The sequence below is a fragment of the Bufo gargarizans genome, chromosome 2, assembly GCF_014858855.1.
Source record: "Bufo gargarizans isolate SCDJY-AF-19 chromosome 2, ASM1485885v1, whole genome shotgun sequence".
Taxonomy (NCBI): Eukaryota; Metazoa; Chordata; class Amphibia; order Anura; family Bufonidae; genus Bufo; species Bufo gargarizans.
In genome coordinates this window covers 458,655,799-458,674,361 of record NC_058081.1, presented here as the reverse complement: position 1 = coordinate 458,674,361, position 18,563 = coordinate 458,655,799, and positions in this window count along the sequence as shown.

Genomic DNA, 18,563 nt, shown 5'->3' with positions numbered 1-18,563 from the left:
GAACCTCAACCCAGATCAGACCCCCAATCTTCAGACCTTAGCTCAGACATAAATAAAAGAGCTTGCCTCTTCTAGTAATTTGTATTCAATCTGGCGAAACAAAAAAGACGATAAAAGTACAAAGGATCAATTTCTATCGCTACATATAGGTTCATCATTTGCACTGAAATACAGAAATTAACTTTTGACAATCTATTTCAAACCACACAATAATCGCAAATGTCCCATTATCACATTGTTAGTTAATGATTCCTTGTATTACAAATTTCCATCTTTAATTCAAATGCGAAGACACCCCAGTTGGGTCTCTGCCAGCGTCATTCATGAATATGTTTAGAAACTATTGTGAGTGAGTCTATTAGTGTGTTTGCAGGATCACTGTTATAAAAAATTGCACCCTGGCTTATCATACAGGTGCATGCATCTATTTCTGTCTATATGTGCCTATAAAAAAAAAAAATCACAGAAAAAGATGAAAACATTTTTTAATCCTGCAAGATGCGATAACTCAATATATGCGGATGTGTATGGCTACTTTTGTAAAATAATAATCGCAGAAAAGAATGCATTAACACAATAGATGCAAACATCTTATATATAAAAAAAATTAGTTTGTCTGTCTGTTATATTTTAAAATTCGTTCACGCTTCGTTTACGGGTAAAAGGTGAATTGCGTTGTGGATTCTGTTACCACGGACCATAACATGCTCTGGATGGCGTCACCACTCCGGAGATTCAGTGTGCTCTCCCTGCAGCACTGCACTGTGACCTAACGTTGCACAGCATTAGGTCATAGTCAAGACTTGCGCGCTCAATGTCCTAGCACTGTATGCAGTCAGGACATGGTGCTGGCAGAAGACCAGACAGTAGGAATTCGCAGTAGCACCGTACGCTTCTTGCAGCTTTCCTTAGGCCATGTGATGCCGCGTTCATTGGTCACACGGCCTGGGCGCATTAAGCCTCATTGAAGTGAATGGGGCTGAGCTGTGATACCAAGCACATCCGCTATACAATGTTCAGTGCAGTGCTTGGTAAGCATGGAGAAGGCCACGGCACTCACAGCAGCGCCAGTGCCTTATCAAACAGCCGATCAGCAGGGGAGATACTGATGATCTATTCTTAGGATAAGTCGTCAGTAATAAGAGCTTCGGAAAACCCTTTTTTTAAACTGAGCATTTGACATCCCCTGCCTTTTTGTGAACGAGACACCATTCAAAATACTGGTCCCAGCTGAAGAGCAGGATGTCTTAATTTTTGCAGTGCAAACAGGATGAAAATATCTCATGAAACCAAAAATATAAACTGAGAATATTCACCCAACAAGCAACCCACAGATGCTCAGCATCTCCCCATAAACCGCCATATGGATAAAGAGATTGGTCTTTGACATAAATAGAAAATAATTCAGCTGTAACTTCCAGCTCGGTCCATCAAGACAAAATTGTATCAAATCTAAATCGACATTTCCAGTTATAAACAAGACTTTATTTTTTTTTATTTTTTTACAAGCGAATATACGAGTATTTATAGTAAGCTAAGCAAAGGAACCGGCAGATTTCCAACACATAATTATACATTTTCCTGCATCGAAGAGTAGAACGTGCAAGAAAATGTTATCATAAAAGCACTGAACAGCTTCATCAATGAGAAGTATACTGGCGAAGTTGAGAATGGGTGTTAAGAAATTGAAGGACATCAGACCAGAAAAGCAGTATTTTACCTTCACCCATAGAGAGATGATTCCCTCTCACAGTTAGACAGGAAGCCCCAGAGCAATTAAAAAGGGAACTCACTTCCTCCTTCAGTGTGGTTTCCTGTTCGTCAGACAAAGGAGCCAGGCGCGTACAGCCTCTGTGCTGTGAAACAAGGAATGCCTTAAAGAGGTTGTCCAGGCTTTTAATATTGATGACCTATTCTCAGGATAGGTCATCAATATCAGATCGGCGGTGATCTAACACCTGTCACCCCCTCCGATCAGCTGTTTGAGGAGATGGCGCGCACGTGCCCTCTCCCTTCTCTCTTCCTGCTCCCTGCTGTATGTCGATGGGACAGCAGCGGACAGGAAGAGAGAAGGGTGATCGACCCCCGCCGATCTGATATTGATGACACAATAAAATTGCTGTCCAATGTCTAGTATTAGAGAGAATGATCAGCTAAGCAGGCTGATACATGTACATAGTTTTGTGTGTTCAGTATAACTTTAAATGTGTTGATTGAAATTCCTGTGGAAAACATTTATACTTGCCTGCTCCATGCCACTCAGGTCCTCCACTGGGCCTCAGCTCTCTCCATCTTCTTGTCCCAACACTGTTTATGGGCATGGTCACATACACCACTCCAGCCAATAAAAATGATAGCGCTGATATAAACATAGCCTTAAAAAGTCTTTTTTACTGGAAAATCCCTTTAACCCCTTGGCGACCTCCATCGTACATGTACAGCGGATGTCGAGACTTTTAAGATGGCGCCTGCTCGTGTATGCAGCATGCGCCATAGCCGCCGGGTTTTTGCAGCGGAGAGCGTCACAGGGAGAAGGTGAGGTTGTTTTTTTTTTTTTTTTTCTCCCCCCTCCTTCCTGGCTGCGATTGGACAGCGCTATAGCCAGGGAGAAGGAGACGCCCACGGAGAAAGACTCAGTCTCCTCCTCATTGCTCTGATGCTAAAATTAGCATACCAGGCAGGAGAAAACAACGGGGGCCACAGAGGGTGAACGGAGTGGCACCCAGAAAAAATAGTAAGTGCAGTTAGATCCCTGCACTATGCCCTACGTATCCTGATACTTAGTTTATAATGTCTGGACCCGTGAAAGGTCCTCTTTAAGTTCATTTTGTGATTATATGTTCTACTTGAAGAAGCCATGATTTTACGTGATACGTATCAAACGTGGAAGACTCAGAAGCCAGGCTTCCTTTTATGCATTGGAAATGGGAGAACAAATTTAGAATTAGTATTCAATCTGGCGAAACAAAAAAGACGATAAAAGTACAAAGGATCAATTTCTATCGCTACATATAGGTTCATCATTTGCACTGAAATACAGAAATTAACTTTTGACAATCTATTTCAAACCACACAATAATCGCAAATGTCCCATTATCACATTGTTAGTTAATGATTCCTTCTATTACAAATTTCCATCTTTAATTCAAATGCGAAGACACCCCAGTTGGGTCTCTGCCAGCGTCATTCATGAATATGTTTAGAAACTATTGTGAGTGAGTCTATTAGTGTGTTTGCAGGATGACTGTGTTATAAAAAATTGCATCCTGGCTTATCATACAGGTGCATGCATCTATTTCTGTCTATATGTGCCTATAAAAAAAAAATCACAGAAAAAGATGGAAAATAAAATTAAATCCTGCAAGGTGTGATAACTCAATATATGCGGATGTGTATGGCTACTTTTGTAAAAGAATAATCACAGAAAAGAATGCATTAACACAATAGATGCAAACATCTTATATATAAAAAAAATTAGTTTGTTATATTTTGAAATTCGTTCACGCTTCGTTTACGGGTAAAAGGTGAATTGTGTTGTGGATTCTGTTACCATGGACCATAACACAATTCTATGACGGAATACATAACTGAATGCCTTTAGAGGCGTTCCATTATTCATTCCGTCATAATAGAAGTATATTGGCTGCATAACGGATCCGTCCTGTTTCCGTTATGCACTGGAGTCCTTTTCTGCATAACGGTAACGGGACAGATCCATTATGCAGCCCATAGACTTCTATTATGACAGAATGAATAAAGGAACGCCTCTAAAGGCATTCGGTTATGCATTCTGTCATAGAATTGCGTTATGGTCTGTGGTAACGGAATCCATAACGCAATTCACCTTTTGCCAGTAAAGAAACGTGAACGAATTTCATAACCGAAAATTCACTCCCCTCTACTCAGGTGTCCGGGAAGGTTTTAGACCGGGTCTCAGCTCTCTCTAGGACGTATTGTTCCTAAAATATTCCAAAAAACCTGCATTAGCCAATACAAGCCTGCAAGACTTTCTCTTCAAATCCCAACTGCCATACACACGGTCACATGTCCTTTATCAGCCAATAGAAGCTTGCAGGCCCTTAGTCTCCACATGCACACAGTTTTACTCCAGGTTTTCATAACGACCCAGCCATTTCTATTCACTGCTGTAGGTCAGCTTTAGACTAGGGCTACACGACGACATGTATCGCGTGACAGTAAGTCTCACAACACATAGGGTACAACTACACTGCAACATTGATGTCGCCCAACAATTTTTATAATGATAGTCTATGGTGTTGCACTGCGACTCGCTGTTAAAGAGGGCGGGCTGCTGTGAAAGTCAAAGTTAAGGGGATGGGCTGCTGTGGAGATCCCATTTTAAGGAGGCAGGGCACAGTGGAGGGGGGGGGGGGTCAGCGTTAAGGGGTCGGGGGCTATGGAGTTAACTGTTGACAGACGGGGTGCTGTAGAGGTCACTGTTATGGGGGATACTGTCTAACTTTTAACAACACACACAAAAATTCAATGAAATAGATTAAATATACCCGTGCTAAGCCGGGTCCTTCTGCTAGTATAGTCATATCGCCAATTTTCAGAAAGAAAAAAGAGGGACAATTACTTGCAGCAAAATTTTATGCCCTGCTTTTCTGGGTGCTTCAACAATTACTCCAGTAGTGACAGCTGGGCTGTTACAGTTAAACATGATTTTTTTTGCCAAAAAATACTACAGTCTTAACCTGTTGGGGACACATGACCTACCGGGATGTCATGATACTTAAGGACACATGACGTACCGCTACGTCATGTGTAGTTCTGATCACCGCCACGCGACGGGAGGTGATTGGAACTGGGTGCCTGCTCAAATCATTGAGCGGGCACCCTGGGACAATGTGCGGGGGGTCAATTAAGACCTGCGGTTTGCGGCTTGTACGGGAGTTGCGGCGGTCGGTCGGAGGTGCCATCAGGTCCCCGTGCGGCTGTAATGGGGACCCGATGGCATGGAAGGCAGCGCAATGCCTTCCTTTAGGCATCAGCGCTGCCTTCCGGTAAAGAGCCTGTGAGATCCAGCCCCCTGGATCTCACAGGCAGGATGCTGTATGAGTAATACACACTGCATTACTCATACAGCCAATGCATTCCTATACAGAAGTATTGGAATGCATTGTAAAGAGGATCAGACCCCCAAAAGTTGAAGTCCCAAAGTGGGACAAAAAAAAAGTTGAAAACATAAAGTCTTCCCCCCAAATTTTTTAAGTTTCAAGTAAAAAAAAAAAAAAAAACATATTGGGTATCGCCGCGTCCGTATCGACCGGCTCTATAAACATATTACATGACCTAACCCCTCAGATGAACACCGTAAAAAATAAAAACTGCTAAATAAACAATTTTTTTGTCACCTTACATCACAAAAAGTACAACAGCAAGCGATCAAAAAGTGCGTATGCCCACCAAAATAGTACCAACATAACAGATACCTCATCCCACAAAAATGAGCCCCTACCTAAGACCATCGTTAAAAAAAAAAAGATGGCTCAGAATATGGAGACACTTAAAACCTCATTTTTTTGTTTTAAAAAAGCTGTTATTGTGTAAAACTTACATAAATAAAAAAAAGTATACATATTGGGTATCGCCACATCCGTAATAACCTGCTTTATAAAAATATCACATGACCTAACCCCTCAGGTTAACACCGTAAAAAATAAAAATGGTGTAAAAAAGGCAATTTTTTTGTCACCTTACATCACAAAAAGTGTAATATCAAGCAATCAAAATGTCATATGCACCCCAAAATAGTGCCAAACAGTCATCTCATCCCGCAAAAATCATACCGTACCCAAGATATTCACCCAAAAACTGAAAAAACTATGGCTCAGAATATGGAAACACTAAAACATGATTTTTTTTTTGTGTGTAAAACTTACATAAATAAAAGAAAGTATACATATTGGGTATCGCCGCGTCCTTGACAACCTGCTCTATACAAATACCACATGATCTAACCACATAATACCACATGATCTAAAAAATAAAAAAAGGTGCCAAAACAGCTATTTCTTGTTACCTTGCCTCACAAAAAATGTAATATAGAGCAACCAAAAATCATATGTACCCTAAGCAAGTACAAACAAAACTGCCACCCTATCCCGTAGTTTCTAAAATGGGGTCACTTTTTTGGAGTTTCTCCTCTAGGGGTGCATCAGGGGGGCTTTAAATGGGACATGGTGTCAAAAAACCAGCCCAGCAAAATCTGCCGTCATATGGCATTCCTTTCCTTCTGTGCCCTGCTGTGTGCCCGTACAGCAGTTTATGACCACATATGGGGTGTTTCTGTAAACTACAGTGGCATAAATAATGAGTTTTGGTTGACTGTTAACCCTTGCTTTGTAACTGGGGAAAAAAAAATAAAAAATCTGCCAAAAAAGTGAAATTATGAAATTGTATCTTTATTTTTCCCCTCCCCCACGACAACACCATAGAGAGAGGGATCCACCCCCAGGGACAGAAAACCTACAGAAATAAAAGGGTGGAGCATCTCTTCCCATTCAGTGGTTTCCTGTCCCTAGAGTGGGAGACCTACAGTTTCCTTTTCAGGTCCTACCGTTGGTCTTGCTTCCTAGGTAATTCCTAGAGGGCTAACGGTTTGCTGCCGGGGTCCATCGCGCTGCTGGGCAGGCTGTCGGGACCCTAGGATGCGGAGGTGCTCCAGGGGCCCTCCGTATCTTGCGGCAGTCATGTGGGTCACCTCTCAGGGAGAGCTCTGCCATATGGGAGGCGCCTTTCCGGTGGCGCAGTTAAGTGGTTATCCTTGATTTCGGGGCTCCTCCACTTAGCTTTATTCTGAAGTAACCGGCAGCGCTTCCATGTGGATCCGAGGTCTCTTCCGGTGCGCGGCGAGCGGGTGACGCACTTCCGGTGCGCGACATCTGGATGACGCACTTCCGGATTCAAGGTGGAACGCACATCGGCGACTTCCGGTTCCGATAGCGGCACAGGCGGACACCTTTGTGTTTTCAGGTTATTTAAAGAGCACTGGCCAGTCTGATCCTTGAGCCTATACAGGACGGTCTGAGCGAGGCAACATGTAGGCAGGCCCTCAGTGGTTTCTTTGCCTTAGCTTATTGATTTTAAGTTTTTTCAATACCTTCTCTTTGTTATCTCTGAAGTGTATAGACTCCATATTCCCTCCATCCAGAAGGGTCGTTATTATGGAGGAAGAAAGAAGACAGGAATCTGCTGAGGGTGATGTGAATCCCATCCCAGTAGTTCTTTTGATCTTCATGGGGTAAGTGGCGCATTTATCTGGCTTGGCGTTGTTAATTGCGCTTTGTGCTCTCTTTTTTTTCCAGCCTAAACCGAAAAAAGTGCTGGCCAAAAGAAAAAACAAAGAATGTCCGCTATGCGGTACGGCTTTATCCTCTTCTTATGAGAAGAAACTGTGCCAATCATGTATTGACAAGACCATATCGGATGAGTCACTGTCCCTGTTAGAAAACATCAGGTCACTCATCAAGACGGAGGTTAAGAATACCGTGAGATCAGACAGAAAGGCAAGAACTTCCGTCAAGGATAAAGGTGGGAAAACTGGCACATCCCAGGTTCTCTCGTCGGAAGACGGTGATAGATCATCTGGGTCGTCCTTGTCCGGTTCTTCATCAGAAGATGAGTCCATGTCCAACACTTTTTTCCCCGCTGAGGACACGGATAAATTATTGAGTCATTAGGTCCACCATGAACATTGAAGATGTTAAGGAGGATAAGTCCGTAGCAGACTCCTTGTTTGAGGGGTTACAGGAGAAGAAGGGTCGATGTTTTCCTGTACACGCTAGCATCATGTCTTTAATTCAGAGAGAATGGAAGAAGCCGGGAAAAAGGGTTTTTGCCTCTAGGGCCTTCAAACGTAAATATCCATTTGAAGAAGTAGCCTCCTCTTCTTGGGGGAAAGCCCCTAAAATTGACGTCGCCATCTCTAAAGCGTCAAAGTCCTCTCTCCCCTTTGAGGATACGGGTATGCTTAAGGAACCTTTAGACAAAAAGGCTGAAACCTTCCTTAGGGGTGCCTGGGAGGCCTCTACCTTAGCCTTTTGCCCAGCCATAGCTGCTACGGTTACGGCTAGGACCTTATCGTTCTGGTTACAACAGTTAGTGGGGCAATTAAAAGATAGAACCCCTAGGGATCAGATCTTATCTTCCCTGCCAACCCTACAAAAAGCAGCCGACTTCTTGACAGATGCATCGGTTGATTCCATTAAGTTCTGCGCTGAGTCAGCTTCCCTCACCAATTCGGCACGGAGGGCCCTTTGGTTAAAAAGTTGGAGTGGGGGTGATTTGGCCTCTAAACAAAGATTATGTAATATCCCCTGCCAGGGAGAATTTTTGTTTGGGCCCGAGCTAGACGACCTTTTAGAAAAGGCGGCGCATTGAAAGAAAAGATTTCCGGTCCCTAATCCTGCTTCAGTCTTTGGTCCCAGAAATAGGCAGTCCTTTCGTCCCTTCCGAGGTGGTACCAGTAGAAGGTCGGGCAGAGATAAAGATCAGAGATTTAGATCCAGGAATTCGGGGGGGGAAGGGTTCTTATTTGGAAACTCTTCCTCTACTAGCAAGAAACAAACCCAACAATGACTCCAGGTTAGAGGTGGGTGGAAGACTAAAGTTCTTCCAGGCATCTTGGGAAAGGGTTGCAGGACCTTGGGTCCTGGACATCATTCGTTCAGGTCTAAAGCCAGAGTTCGTCTCTTTGCCTCCGCAAAGATTTATTACAAAAAGTATTTGTGTAAGAGGTTCCTTTCCTATAATAAAATAAGTTTTGGACCTTATCAAGAAAAATGTCTTCATTCCCGTTCCTCAAGAAGAACTGTCCAAAGGTTTTTTCTCCCACCTGTTTTTAGTTCCAAAGCCAGACGGCACTTTCAGGACTATCATCAATCTCAGGGATTTGAACAAATTTCTGGTCTTCAGGAAATTCAAGATGGAGACGGTGAGGAATACGATTCAGCTTCTTTTTCCTCATTGTTTCATGGCGGTGTTGGATTTAAAGGACGCCTATTTTCACATACCGATGCACCAGAAGTTTCAGAAATTCCTGAGAGTGGCGATTCTGATAGAGGGTCAGATCCGACAATATCAGGTCCAGGCCCTGCCTTTTGGCCTGTCCATGGCACCGAGGGTTTTTACGAAAGTTGTGGCAGAGATGGTGTCGTTCATGAGGATAAAAGATATTTTGATAGTCCCATATCTAGACGATTTTTTTGTTATTGCAGATTCTCAACGGATCTGCGAGCAGAATGTTCAGACTATTATTCAGACCTTCCAGGATCTGGGATGGATAATAAATTACAAAAAAATCCAGATTGATACCGCTAAAAGTGCAGAGATTCCTGGGCCTAGTTTTGAACTCCGAGACTCAAAGAACGTATCTCCCAGAAGAAAAAAATCATGAAGGTTTGGAGTCAAATAGAATCCCTCTCTTCCACCTCCCTGACCATCTGGAAGGCCATGTCGGTCCTAGGCTCTCTGAATTCCTGCATCCTGTCGGTGGAATGGGCTCGGCTTCACTCCCGACAGCTACAGTTGGAGGTTTTGACAGCCTTCAAAAAACACGGAGGAAGACTGGATGTCAGAATAAGAATTTCGGACACGACCAAGAAAAGCTCATCCTGGTGGCTGGTCAGGGACAATCTGATTCGGGGAATTCCATGGTCCTACCCAGATCCTATTGTCCTGACCACAGACGCAAGCCCCTGGGGGTGGGGGGCTCATGTGCGGGGATACAACTTTCAGGGTCTATGGTCCCCAGCTCAAAAGGCATTTTCCTCCAACCGGAAAGAGTTAGTGGCAGTCAGACTTGCAGTGAAGGCTTCCTTGGCCCTTCTTGGCACAGGCCATGTGAGAATTCTTTCAGAAAATCAGACGACAGTGGCATATATAAACCACCAAGGGGGGACAAGGTCAGTATCCCTACGGTGGGAAGCTGGGAGATTGTTAACGTTATTGGAGAAACAGGTCAGTCACGTATCTGCTCTCCACATAAAAGGGAAAGAGAATGTTCACACAGATTTTCTCAGCAGATACCCCTTAAGACAGGGGGAATGGTCCCTCAACGGTCCATGCCAACCATAGACCTTTTCAGTACAAGCCTGAACAAGAAAGTAGAAATCTTTTGTTCTCTAAATCCAAGAGAATCCCCCTATGGGGTGGATGCTTTTCTCCTGAAGTGGAACTTCCCTCTAGCATATGCTTTTCCCCCTTTCCAGTTGATCCCAGCAGTCCTAAAAAAGATCAGGAAGGACAGGGCAAGGGTCATCCTCATCGCTCCCTTTTGGCCCAAGAGGGCGTGGTTCACTCTGCTCCGAACCATGTCTATTTCGGACCCCTGGATTCTATCAGACCTACCGGATCTGCTGTCTCAAGGTCCGGTCTTTCATCCGGCAGTCGCTGGTCTCCATCTGACTGCGTGGAATTTGAGCGGAGCCTATTAATTAAAAAAGGTTTTACTCAGGAACTCATCACTGACCTTACTAAGAAGCAGAAAACCTGTAACGGTTTCCATCTACGCCAGGACTTGGAAGAAGTTATTGAGTTCAGTAATCTCAACCCTAAGCATTTACCAGAATTTGTCCCTATTTCCCAGGTCCTGGAATTTTTGCAGAAAGGCCTTTCCTTAGGTCTCGCTAAAAGTACGCTTAAAGTGCAGGTCTCTGCCCTCTGCCCTTTTTGAGCAGAATTTTGCCATGAATCCATGGATTGTTAGATTTTTTTAAGGCGGTAGATAGGATGACACCAGTCTCTTCCCCTAGGGTGCCCCCTGTGGGATCTTAACTTGGTTCTTAATTCCCTTACCAAAGCACCCTTCGAACCCATTGATTCAGTAGGTATTAAATTCTTACCCTCAAGCTAGTTTTGTTAGTGGCCCTTACTACGGCTAGAAGGATTAGCGAGCTGCAGGCCATTTCCATCAATCCCCCTTTTACTACAATTCTTAATGATAGAGTTACTATTCTACCTGATCCGGCCTTTTCTCCCAAGGTGTCTTCTAAATTCCATAGATCACAAGAGATCGTTCTTCCTTCCTTTTGTGACCATCCAAAAAATGCTGGAGAAGTCGCTTTTCATACACTAGATGTACGGAGATGCTTGTTACAGTATCTTAAAGTTACGGAAGGATGGAGAAAGTCTTCTGCTTTATTTGTTCTCTTTTCTGGATCAAATAAAGGGAAGAAGGCTACCAAAAGTACCTTGTCCAGATGGCTTAGACTGGCCATTATTCAGTCTTACTTGGAGGCGGGCCTGTCTCCTCCCCTTACGGTGAAGGCTCGCTCTACGCGTTCGGTTTCCACTTCGTGGGCAGAAAGGTCGGGGGCTTCCATTGAACAAATTTGTAAGGCAGCCACGTGGTCTTCACCTTCTACCTTTTTCCATCACTACCGTTTGGATTTACTCTCCTCTTCTGATCTTTCCTTTGGGAGAAAGGTTTTGCAAGCGGTGGTCCCTCCCTAGGAAGGGTTCTTTTTTCTGTAATTCTCTCTATGGTGCTGTCGTGAGGGAGGGGAAAAATGATGATTACACTTACTGGTAATCAGATTTTCCAGACCCCACGACAGCACCCTTCCTAATTCCCACCCTTGGTTTCTTCTATGATCACAAAAAAAAAAAAAAAAATATATATATATATATATATATATATATATATATATATTGATATATTTAATAGTCTTACACAATTTATAAGCCTTTTATGATGTTCTGTTTGGAATAACCAATGGTGTAGGAGTCCCTCTCTTGCTCTGTAATCCACTGAATGGGAAGAGAGGCTCCACCCTTTTATTTCTGTAGGTTTCGTGTCCCTGGGGGTGGATCCCTCTCTCTATGGTGCTGTCGTGGGGTCTGGAAAATCCGATTACCGGTAAGTGTAATCATAATTTTCCATTAATTCTTGTGGAACACCTAAAGGGTTAACAAAGTTTGTAAAATCAGTTTTGAATACCTTGAGGGGTGTAGTTTCTAAAATGGGGTAACTTTTTTGAGTTTCTACTCTAGGTGTGCATCGGGGGGAGGGGGGGGGGGCTTCAAATGGGACATGGTGTCAAAAAACCAGTTCAGCAAAATCTGCCTTCCAAAAACCGTATGGCATTCCTTTTCTTCTGTGCCCTGCCGTGTGCCCGTACAGCAGTTTACGACCACATATGGGGTGTTTCTGTAAATTACAGAATCAGGGCCATAAATATATTTTTTTATTTAGCTGTTAACCCTTGATGTGTTATAGCAAAAAATGAAATAAAATGGAGAATCTGCCAAAAAGGTGAAATTTAAAAATGCCATCTCCTTTTCCTTTAATTCTTGTGGAACACCTAAAGGGTTAACAAAGTTTATAAAATCAGTTTTGAATACCTTGAGGGGTGTAGTTTCTAGCATGGGGTCATTTTTGGGTGGTTTCTATTATTTAAGCCTCACATAGTGACTTCAGACCTGAACTGGTCCTTTTAAAAAGGTGGGTTTTTGAAGATTTGCTTCTAAACTTCTAAGACTTGTAACATCCCCAAAAAATAAAATGTAATTCACAAAATGATCCAAACATGAAGTAGACATATGGGGAATGTAAAGTAATAACTATTTTTGTAGGTATTACTATGTATTATAGAAGTAGAGAAATTGAAACTTAAAAATTTGCTAATTTTTCAAAATGTTTGGTAAATTTGGTATTTTTTTTTTATAAATAAAAATGATTTTTTTTTTTACTCCATTTTACCAGTGTCATGAAGTACAATTTGTGACGAAAAAAAGTTCTCAGAATGGCCTGGATAAGTCAAAGCATTTTAAAGTTATCACCACATAAAGTGACACTGGTCAGATTTGCAAAAAATGGCCTGGTCCTTAAGGTGAAAATGAGCCCGGTCCCTAAGGGGTTAAAGGGAGTTTGTCACTTCAGCAAGTAGAGAAAGTTAATACAAGGCACTTACTAATGGATTGTGATTGTCCATATTGCCTCGTTTGCTGGCTGAATTAATTCTCCATCACATTATACACTGCTCGTTTCCATGGTTATGACTACCCTGTAATCCATCAACGGTGCTTGTACACTATAGGAAAAAATGTCTGCCTCTCTGGTGACCGGGACGTGGTAGCCCACATAGGCTGGTGCTTTTTTTAAAGTATGCAAGCATGGTCGCTGCTGATGGATTGCAGGATGGTCATAACCATGGAAATAAGCAGTGTATAATGTGCTGGAACATGAATTCAGCCAGCAAAGGAAACAATATGGACAATCATAATACATTAGTAAGTGCCTTGTATTAACTTTCTCAATATGATAAATGTTATTTAGTGAAATGACAAACCCCATTTAATGTAACGATTTAGCAGCGTAATGTGCAAGAAATGTGGATCCTTTAGCGAACACAGTAGTGATAAAACAAAGTGAACATAGACCATTAGTGAGGTAATAAGGCAGTCCAGGGACACCCAGGAAAGACTTAGCAGAACCAAGTAAGGGCTCTTTCACACTTGCGCTTTTCTTTTCCGGCATAGAGTTCCGTCGTCGGGCTCTATGCCGGAAAAATACTGATCAGGATTATCCCCATGCATTCTGAATGGAGAGAAATCCGTTCAGGATGCATCAGGATGTCTTCAGTTCAGGACCGGAACGTTTTTCGGCTGGAGAAAATACTGCAGCATGCTGCGCTTTTTGCTCTGGTCAAAAATCCTGAACACTTGCCGCATCGATGGATCCGGAATAATTGGCCATTTAAATGTATTATTCCAGATCCGTCCTAACATCTTCAGTTGTTACGACGCAACGACGGACCCGGAAGTTGCGCCTGCGCCAGGAAGTAGGAAGGGCTTGGCTGGCGTGAAAAGAGACTGATCCGGAAATCCTGAAGCCAACATCAATGTTTTTTTTCCGGATCCGTTGTACGGATCTGGTATGGGGCCGGATCCGTACGACGGATCCGGCCCATTCCAGATCCGTACGACGGATCCGGAAAAAAAACGTTGATGTTGGCTTCAGGATTTCCGAATCGGTATCTTACCAAAAAAGCCAGAAATACGCATCCGGAAAGAAAACATTATGTGTTCTTACGCGTTTTTCTGGATCTGGGGTGTGATTCCGGCAAATGGAGTACACAACGAATCCGGACAACGCAAGTGTGAAAGAGCCATAAGCAAATTGAAGTAGAGTCGAGAACACAGTGGCAGGGAGCCCAGGAGATACCAGTCACAGCAACCAGTTGCAGACCTTAAGTGGTACCAATTAATAGCAGGAGAAAGAACCCAGAAAAGACCTTGGATATAACAGGGAGCATTTACCATTAGTAGGCCTTGGACAGAACCAGGATACACTGGCAACATTGACCAAGAGCTCACTGGGATTGGAACCAGGAGTAGCATCCAGAGCAGGCCAGGATCAGAATCAATACTTGGAGCAACGCCCACAGTATTCTGTGTAACATTCTGGATGGATGCAGGTGCTGGAGCAGAGACACAAGAGTTGGAATTTAAAGTAGGGTCATAACCAGGAGAGCAGTTCAGGAGCCAAACACAGGTCATGGCAGAACACAGCAATACATACGAACATAGCCAAGGATCATCAACAGAAATGCAGATCAAGAACCAAAGCAAGGTAAAGGATAACCAGTAATAACTTGGAAGTAGAAACACACTCAGAACAAAGTAGCTTGATGCAAAATCCACAAGAGTAAAGGACCAGACAGATCTCTCCAAGAATACAATTTAGAAATTTCTATAGATTCTCAAGGCACTTGAATGAGGCAACTAACTTAATATATAACAGATCTTGATTAACAGGTTAGAACTTTAATTGCATAAACATTCAAAACTAGGGAAGAGTTTATCCATTGCTTTCCTGCGACAGCAGACCATGACTGAGTAATGAAGATTGAAAATAGCAGAGGGATATACTGTATGTAAGCTCAATAGCAGAATATGTGCACATTTGATTCGCATGAGTCCAATGGCACCCTGCCAGCAGCAGCCCCAACAGTGCGGTTCGTGACAGAGGTCTTTATAGCCAGAAGTACTATTAACCAGTCTCTTTCTATGCAGTTCTCAACAAGCAGAGACAACATCTATGTTGTCCCAGCTATGGCTTTCCAACTACTGTAGAACTCATTTAATTGTATTAAGTGTTATAGCTGTTACCCACTCTACTTGGTGTGCTTTGCTGCCATCTTGTGGCCATTGTTAAATTTGGTTTATGTAAGTTATCTATGCTGTAATTTCCATGTCATTCATCTTGTAACTCCTTCTCTCATGTGAGCTCACATCCTGTGTCCTTTAGGGCTGTTTCACACGAGCGGATGCCGTGCGTGGCATCCACTCCGTGAAAGAGTGCCAAGACCCGATGCAGTTGTCACTGTGATTTCGTAGTAAAGACATCACAGAGAGGCACGGAGCATTATCAGTCATGTTAATGCTCCGTGCCTCTGCAGTCTGCATCGGGTCTTGGCACTCTTTCACGAAGCGGATGCCACGCGCGGCATCCGCTCGTGTGAAACAGCCCTTAGTCTTTTCCTGTTTGTCAGACGTTCATCACAGAACTGGGGAGAGCATTTCCCTTTTGACCTATATCATCATTTCTCAAGGAACAGTCTATAAATTATCTAAAGGCATATCCATTGCATCTTCTTCCCTGTAATTCTACACGCAACTGGTGTTGCTAGGGGCATGAGTATAGTGAGTTCACTATCTTCCTTTGCTTGCACAATAGATTGCCACTGAGACTTCAGAGACTTCTCTCATGGAGACTTCTCTCTCAGAATCACATCAGTTTATTCAATTTACATAGCACAAACATATTCCGCAGCAATTTACAGACATTGTCACCAGTTGCTGCCCCAAGTAGTTCCCACAATCTAAATTCCCTATCAGTGTGTCTTTGGAGTATGAGAGGACACTAGAGTAACCCACACAAACACGGGGAGAACATACACACTCCATGCATATGTTGTTCTTGGTTTTAAACCTAGTAAGCACTATATCCTAGCACTGACCACTGAGCCACCATGCTAAAGACAATTAATATGGAATGCTGATGCTACAGTACCTAGGATTGCTGAGCCTTTCAGGAATATTCCAAAAACATTGGTTAATAGCGACATTGCCTTGAACTAGTTGTTGCTGAAACCAGGGCACTTTGGAGATAGGCTTTTCAACTAGTTTTAGTAAAGGTTTACTTACTTGGCTCTGTGGTCAGGTGAAGGTCCAGGCTGATCACCAAAAGTAAAGATGTCATGTTTACATTTTGTAAAATTATTTACGGTAATATCTGCTTTTGGGAAAACTAGACCCTTGAATTCAGACACCAGAATAAAACCCTAAAATAATCAATCAGTCTCGAGACCAAACTAGCCTCTAAAATTAATTCAGGCTTTATGCCATTAAAAAAAAAAAAAAAAAATATATATATATATATATATATATATATACTTTGTGCACATAGGTCCTGTATACTTCCACATAAGCTCCTGATGCTGGCTAGCATCAAGATACTGCAATTCTCAACTGTATTTATGGGCTTAAGTTCTTCAGTGACCCACTGATTACTCCTATCTGTTAAATGTCACCTCTTAAGCCTGTCTTCGGAGGGGCACCCCACTTCCATAGGCCCTCACTTATATGCAGACTCCCCAGTATGCTAATATCTTGCTCATGTTGCAGGCTCAGTAACTATAACTGGGGGAACATCTGATGCCAGGAGGGCTACTTGGTGCAAGGCAATGAACTGAGAGTATCTCTCATGCTGTATCTCTGCTGCTGTTGAAAGCAAGACTCAACCATGCTTTCTTTAACTGGATCTCTGATGCTACAGTACCTAGGATTGCTGAGCCTTTCAGGAATATTCAAAAAACATTGGCCAATAGAGACATTGCCTTGAACTAGTTGTTGCTGAAACCAGGGCACTTTGGAGATAGGCTTTTCAACTAGTTTGGTCTCGAGACTGATTATTTTAGGGTTTTATTCTGGTGTCTAAATTCAAGGGGAAGCACCTTACTGCAGGCGGGCGATGCCAGGCTCCTCTATGTTAAAATAACACTGTCTACACTACTGCCCAGATGGAGCCCACCGTCACCAGCAAACATTCTATTTTTTTTTGCATACTATCATTTTCACTAGGCTATGTATATGGCTCATGCAGATAATTTTTTATGTGGAATCCAAATAAAAACAAAACAAAAAGCAACATGATTCAATAGATGAACTGAAACAGAACCAAACAGAACTAAAAGGCGCACAACATGGTTCTGTTCTGCGTGCTGAGCTTGTGCAGAGTTCACGTAGCATATAGATGGAGCACAAGATCTCTGCTTGCTGCCCTTCAGCACGAAGCATTAACTCTGATAACTGTACTATAATGAGCTGTACACCAGTGTGACCATCATTTGACCAGAACAGATTTTTATCCATTGGGAGGAAACAAGGTTCCTGTTGAATGGCAGCAAAATGGAAAAAATGTATATCTTTCCATTACATAAAGAAGAACCTTACTTTTTGGAAAGCCCTCGCTTCTTTGAATGATAGGGCCAGGCAGTGACAAAACACTGAGGGAGGGAATGGCCACAGAAAGGAGTTGAGCTTGAGTGCAACAAGAGCAAAAGTAATGCTCCCATTGGACTAAAGGACTAATTTACGTATTTAGAAAAAGTATCATAATTCAGGAAAGGAGCCGCGGATCATTAAAGGAAAAACAACATTTTAATCAGTTGAACCACAGCTATTAGTGTTAATCAAGCATGCTCGGTCGAACACTAGTTCTGCTCGAGCATCGCGGTGTTCGGCCGAATACCGCTTGTGGTCAAGCGCGATGCTCGAGTCTCCTCCCTGCACGTTTGTTGGCTGCTATGCAGCCAATAAACGTGCAGGTAAGTACTGCCACTCACTGTAATGCCGTAGCCATGTTGGTTACTGGCATTACAGTGATTGACTGGCCGGAACGCGTCTTCAGGTGCTATAAAGCACCAGATGACACGTGGTTCAGCTCAGTGTTAGCCAGGGAGCGCTGTGCTGTAGAAGGGACAGATAGTTTAGGGAATTAATTCAATTTTATTTTTTTGTTAGGCAGGGTTGGTGTTAGAGACCCAAAAGTCCTTTTGTTGTGTCTAGCAGCAATATATATTTTTAGCGCAACCTGCGCTAAATTTCATGCTATTGTAGAGACCCAAAAGTCCTTTTAAGGACTATTGTTGTATCTGGCAGCAATATATATGGCACTAAATTGCGTGCAATTGTTTGGCTGCTGCATTACCACCTCGACATTACCTGGGCTACATCTCCAGTATAACATTAGCGCTTCTGAAATATCAGTGACATAAATTCTAATTTTTTCGTTGCTGGTTGCAGCGGCATTACCTGCGCTACATCTCCAGTATAACGTTAGTGCATCCAAAATATCAGTGACATTCAGTGTAATTTTGCCGCCGCTGGTGGCAGCGACATTACCTGCGCTACATTTCCAGTATAACGTTAGTGCATCCGAAATATCAGTGACATTCAGTGTAATTTTTTTACCGCTGGTGGCAGCGACATTATCTGCGCTACATCTCCCGTATAACGTTTGCCCATCCTAA